We start from the raw sequence: 6,000 nt of genomic DNA, 5'->3' as shown, positions 1-6,000 counted from the left end.
AAGATTTTGGAAAAAGAGTTTAGAGATACACTTTAATACTGAAGTTTCTGTCTTGGGAGATGCTTTGTCCAAGCTTTGCCCATCCCACTATACTGCTAATCCCATTCCTCTCTCTGCCCCTTAAGAAAAGACTATGGGTTTCTTAGGCTATAATTGTAACAATTAATGAATGTAAACCAGTCCTCTTCCTTTTTCACCATCCCTTCCCTAACAATTCAATCCAAAAGCCATTAAGTGGGGCTGAGCAAGGTAAAGCTATCATGACCCAGAGCTGGGTGTCACTAAAACACAGTGAAGAGCATTGTGGAGGAGCAGCCCAAATGAATGTGAGGGGTAATCCATGCAGAAAGGAGGTCCATTCAGGATATCTGAGCCCAAGTGGTGGAGGGGGAGGCATCTGTGCAGTGGATGGTGATGGTGACTGCCCACCAAGGGATGTCAGCTTGAGCACGGTGAGAAGGGCATTTGTACAGGGACAGTCCCAGTATAAGGTGTCAGAACCTGAATGGGGTAAAAAGGGCTATGTAGGGCTTCCCTGGTGGCGCAGTGGTTGAGAGTCCGCCTGCCGATGTAGGGAACACGGGTTCGTGCCCCGGTCCGGGAGGATCCCATATGCCGTGGAGCGGCTGGGCCCGTGAGCCATGGCCCCTGAGCCTGTGCGTCCGGAGCCTGTGCTCCGCAACGGGAGAGGCCACAACAGTGAGAGGCCCGCATACCGAAAAAAAAAGGGGGGGGGGGGAGGCTGTGTAGACGGCAGTGACAGCAGCAATGGAATATTGCTTACATTCAGGGATATTGATCAAAAGTAAATATTTGTTACAGTGGGAGCCAGGTTTCTCACTGCCCTAGAAGGAGTTATAAACATGAAGAGAGAAAATGAGAATGAACTTTGTAGTGTTGGTTTGGAACTGGAGTTACTGGTATAAACTCATATAGTTTTCAAGATTGAGAAATAATAATAGATGAAAATGTGTGTTTTTGTGCACACATGTGAGAAGACGGGATCAGTGACACTCCAATGAGCATACCTGGCATCTAGATCTCGGTTTCTAAATACATTCTTCACTAAAAGAAACCAGGACTTCTTGGAGAAATGGCTGTGGCAGAGAAAGTACAAGATGATACTGTAACATCTTACTCCAGAAGGTAAGGAAGTGAGTGTTCCAGGAATGATGGGGACATGTCAAAGGATACCGGAGCCAGCTTGAAAGGATTCTCACTGGGTAAATATGAAACCATTTGAGCATCAAAATGAATAATAATTGATTATAATCCATTGAATAAAATAAGAATCCGTAAAAAATGAAAGTTAGATGAGGCACAACAGTGTATTTGCACAGTCTCAGAGTAAACCCCCTACAAAATATTAATTACAAAAACAAAAGGAATTTTACTTTGTGGAAAGTCTGGCAGATACCACCTTAATGAAGTGATTCAAGTTAATATCACTAGTATGGGGACAAAAATTGAATCATACTCAACCTGATAGAATGTGCTGAGAACACAACATCATTCCTGTGATATTTCTGCCAAAAATGTATATTAGCTTGAATCTAATCATGAGTCAAGTATCAAATCAAATTGAGAGAAACTCTACAGAGTAACTAGCTTGTAATATTCAAGTGTCAAGTTCATGAAACAAGGAAAGTCTGGAAAACTGTTGCAGACTGAGGGAGACAAAAGAGACATGAACGTGTGGTTCTAGAGTGGAACGTTTTGGTAAAAGGACGTAATTGAGTGGTGTCTGAGATTAGATGACAGTAATGTATCAATGTTACTTTCCTGATTTTGATGGTCCTATTGTGGTTATGTAGGAGATGTCCTTGTTTGTTGGAAACACATCCTTCATGATTTTCCTTTTTGAATTTAGCATCTGTATTTTGGCTTCTATGGATAATGTTTTTTTTTAGTTAAGACATTTTTTTAATTGATTTACAATGTGTTGATTTCTGCTGTACAGCAAAGTGACTCAGTTATATATACATTCTTTTTTTTAAAATTATTTATTTTTGGCTGTGTTGGGTCTTCACTGCTGCATGCAGGCTTTCTCTAGTTGCGGCGGGCGGGGGATACTCTTCGTTGCCGTGCACAGGCTTCTCATTGTGGTGGCTTCTCCTGTTGCGGAGCACCGGGCTCTAGGCTTGTGGGCTTCAGTAGTTGTGGCTCACGGGCTTATTTGTTCTGCAGCATGTGAGATCTTCCCAGACCAGGGCTCGAACCTGTGTCCCCTGCATTGGCAGGCGGATTCTTAACCACTGCACCACCAGGGAAGTCCCTACATTATTTTTTTTTTAATATTTTCCATTATGGTTTATCCCAAGAGATTGGATATTGTTCCCTGTGCTATACAGTAGGACCTTGCTGTTTGTCTATTCTAAATGTAATAGTTTGCATCTACTAACCCCAAACTCCCAGTCCATCCTTCCCCCTCTCCCCTCCCCCTTGGCAACCACAAGTCTGTTCTCTGTGTCTGTGAGTCTGTTTCTGTTTTGTAGATATGTTCATTTGTGCCATATTTTAGATTCCACATGTAAGTGATATCATATGGTATTTGTCTTTCTGACTTATTTCACTTAGTATGATGATCTCTGGCTGCATCTGTTGCTGCAAATGGCATTATTTTTTATGGCTTAGTACTATTCCATTGTATATATGTACCACATCTTCTTTATCCATTCATCTGTCGATGGACATTTGGCTATTTGTAAATAGTGCCGCTATGAACATAGGGGTGCATGTATCTTTTCTAATTATAGTTTTGTCCAGATATATATGCCCAGGAGTGGGATTGCTGGATCATATGGAGTGGGATTGCTGGATCATATGGTAGTTCTAGTTTTAGTTTTCTGAGGAACCTCCATACTGTTTTCCATAGTGGCTGCACCAACTTACATTCCCATCAACAGTGTAGGAGGGTTCCCTTTTCTCTACACCCACTCCACCATTTGTTATTTGTAGACTTTTTAATGATGGCCATTCTGACCAGTGTGAAGTGGTACTTCATTGTAGTTTTGATTTGCATTTCTCTAATAATTAGTGTTGTTGAGCACCTTTTCATGTGCCTAGGGCCATCTGTAAGTTTTCTTTGGAGAAATGTCTGTTTAGGTCTTCTGCTGATTTTTCAATTGGGTTGTTTGTTTTGTTGTTTAGTTGTATGAGCTGTTTATATATTTTGGAGATTAAGCCCTTGTCTTCGCATCATTTGCAAATGTTTTCTCCCATTCTGTAGGTTGTCTTTCCGTTTTGTTTATGGTTTCCTTTGCTGTGCAAAAGCTTGTAAGTTTGATTAGGTTCCATTTGTTTATTTTTGTTTTTATTTCTATTGCCTTGGGAGACTGACCTAAGAAAACATTGGCATGATTTATGTCATAGAATGTTTTGCCTATGCTCTCTTTAAGAGTTTTATATGGGTGATGATTTTAAAGAAAGACATGCAAGTAATGTTTGGCCTGCAATCAGAAAACCTAGGTATAAGGCCTGTTCTAGAACTTTCCAGCTGTGTGAACCTGGGCAAATCAACTGACCTCTCTGAGCCTCAGGTTCCTTATCTGCAGAATGGGGGAAGTAACACTGTCACCCATGTCACCCAGAGTTCTGATGATCAAATGAGATGATCTATGTGAAAGCACATTATAAACTGAAGCTCTGCACAAATTGCAAAAATTGTAGTAATTTATTTAGCTTTACTGAAATTTAATATCTCTAACTCTAGGTACTTTTGATGCTGAGTATTTGCAAATCACATCCAGTGATTTTATATTTATTTATTTGGTTCTGTCTGGTCTTAGTTGTGGCAGGCAGGCTCCTTTGTTGTGGCAGGCAGGCTCCTTTGTTGTGGCAAGCGGGCTCCTTAGTTGTGGCTCACCGGTGCCTTAGTTGTGACATGCGAACTCTTAGTTGTGGCATGCATGTGGGATCTAGTTCCCAGACCAGGGATCGAACCTGGGCCCTCTGCATTGGGAGCATGGAGTCTTAACCACTGTGCCACCAGGGAAGTCCCACATGCAGTGATGTTTTGGGGGATGTGGAAATGTTTTGACAATATACAGTTAAGATTTTTCTTTTAACCTTAAGAGTTTGGAAAGGTTTTTTTGGTTTTGTTCTGTTTTGTTTTTTAATGAGACAGAATCTATTCATCATGATGTTATGAGTTATTACAGTAATAGTTCACAACAAAAGGCATTTACTGATACCTTAAAATACAGTTTGGAACATTTATGACTAAACTGCATAAATGTATACATGGACATTTCATGCATCTTAAAGAGGGGACTCCTATTTTGTATAAATAAAACAGGTTTAATTCTGTCACTGAAGTTTAAAAATAAACACGTTTCATGTAAAAAATAATGTTTCATGGAAAATTTCATATTATCACTGTTGACAGGTGAATAGTGGAAGAAATTTATTTTTCTTAGCTCTAAATAATATGGAAGAAGAAAGGAAAGATGAGGAAAAAGAAATACCATTTATATAATTCAACTAACTGTATATAATCCACACTTTGAAGCACTTCATTGATATGTTCAACACACAAAGTATCCTGAAAATGTTTTTTGTAAATCAAATCATATTTTAAATGCCACTGGAGAAATAACTGCAAATTCTTATGTAAAGTCCCTAATTTTATCCTTTAAACTTTGCATTTTTCATGTATCAAGTTTTAAGATAAGGTACACTTACCATATTAGAGTTTGAGTAAGAATCAAATTGTTTTTTTAAAAAAAAAACAGCAGATGTTCTTATTTATTTATGGAAATTTAGGTATTTTAGCATAGAGATGGGCTAGCTGCTCCTTCCTAAATATTTGTTGTTTGGACTGTCAGTGTTTACAAATTGTTAGAAATAAATTATCTACTATAATTGTAGTCTTCAGTTGTAGAACTGAAGTCTTCAGTTCTACAAAATGACTGAAATCATTTTTTCTCTCTCCTAAATGATAAGGTTCTTCTTAGTTCAGCAGACATAAAACTTTCTTCTGATGACATGCCCCACCAATGCACACTGGTTCCAAATTAGATTTGGCCAATGAAATAATCTCTTTTTGATAACTTAAGGGAAAAACTTGCATTGGTGGCAGAGCAATTTGGTGTGAATTTTATGATGTGTTGGTAAGAGAAATACAACCTGAAATTCCAATTGAAATATACTGTGAATTATTTCCAAAAAATAAAGACTTCTCCTGAAAAGATGATTTGTTTTGAAACACCTAATGTAGAAACAGTACTGAATGAATTATAACTGTATGTAACAAAAGGAAAGACATATTTAAGATTCCATCTTTTCCATTGTGGTAAATGCCTACTAAACAATTGAGAGGGGCATTATTTCATTCTAGGAGAGGAAATAAAACTTAAGCTCACCTTCCTTTAGAAACTTCCAGATCCCAAGAAAAGTAGAGAAATTAGCTAGGTTTGTTTCTGCCTCTAAATGTAGTTATCTGAACTTTAAAATATTGTCCTATCATTGAAATTTAGAGACAGTTAAGCAATGAGGGGAAGAGGTGATACTATAAAAAGTAAGAAAAAAAGATTTAGAGCTTTTAAAATAGTCCTTCCATGGAACTGAACGTGACAAATTTTAATAAATATCAGACTTATCTCTGATATTGAAGAAAAGAATTCAGAATGTTTCAAGTGGACCAGGAAAGCTTTCCACAGTGTAAGAATATTCCCTGTCTTAATGGGTTTCTTTCCATATTTGGATTTATAAATTTCAGTCTCTAACATACTTCTCAAGCAAGCATTTTCTAAGTTCCCCTTCCTAATTTAGAGCCTTTTGTGTAACTCTCCTTGCGTTTTTAAATAATGATGACTTTAAAGTATACAACTTCTGGGCTTCCCTGGTGGCGCAGTGGTTGAGAGTCCGCCTGCCGATGCAGGGGACACGGGTTCGTGCCTCAGTCCAGGAAGATCCCACATGCCGCGGAGTGGCTGGGCCCGTGAGCCATGGCCACTGAGCCTGCACATCCGGAGCCTGTGCTCCGCAACGGGAGAGGCC

This window comes from Grampus griseus, assembly GCF_964374135.1.
Source record: "Grampus griseus genome assembly, chromosome: 20".
Lineage (NCBI taxonomy): Eukaryota > Metazoa > Chordata > Mammalia > Artiodactyla > Delphinidae > Grampus > Grampus griseus.
This window is presented reverse-complemented; position numbering follows the sequence as displayed.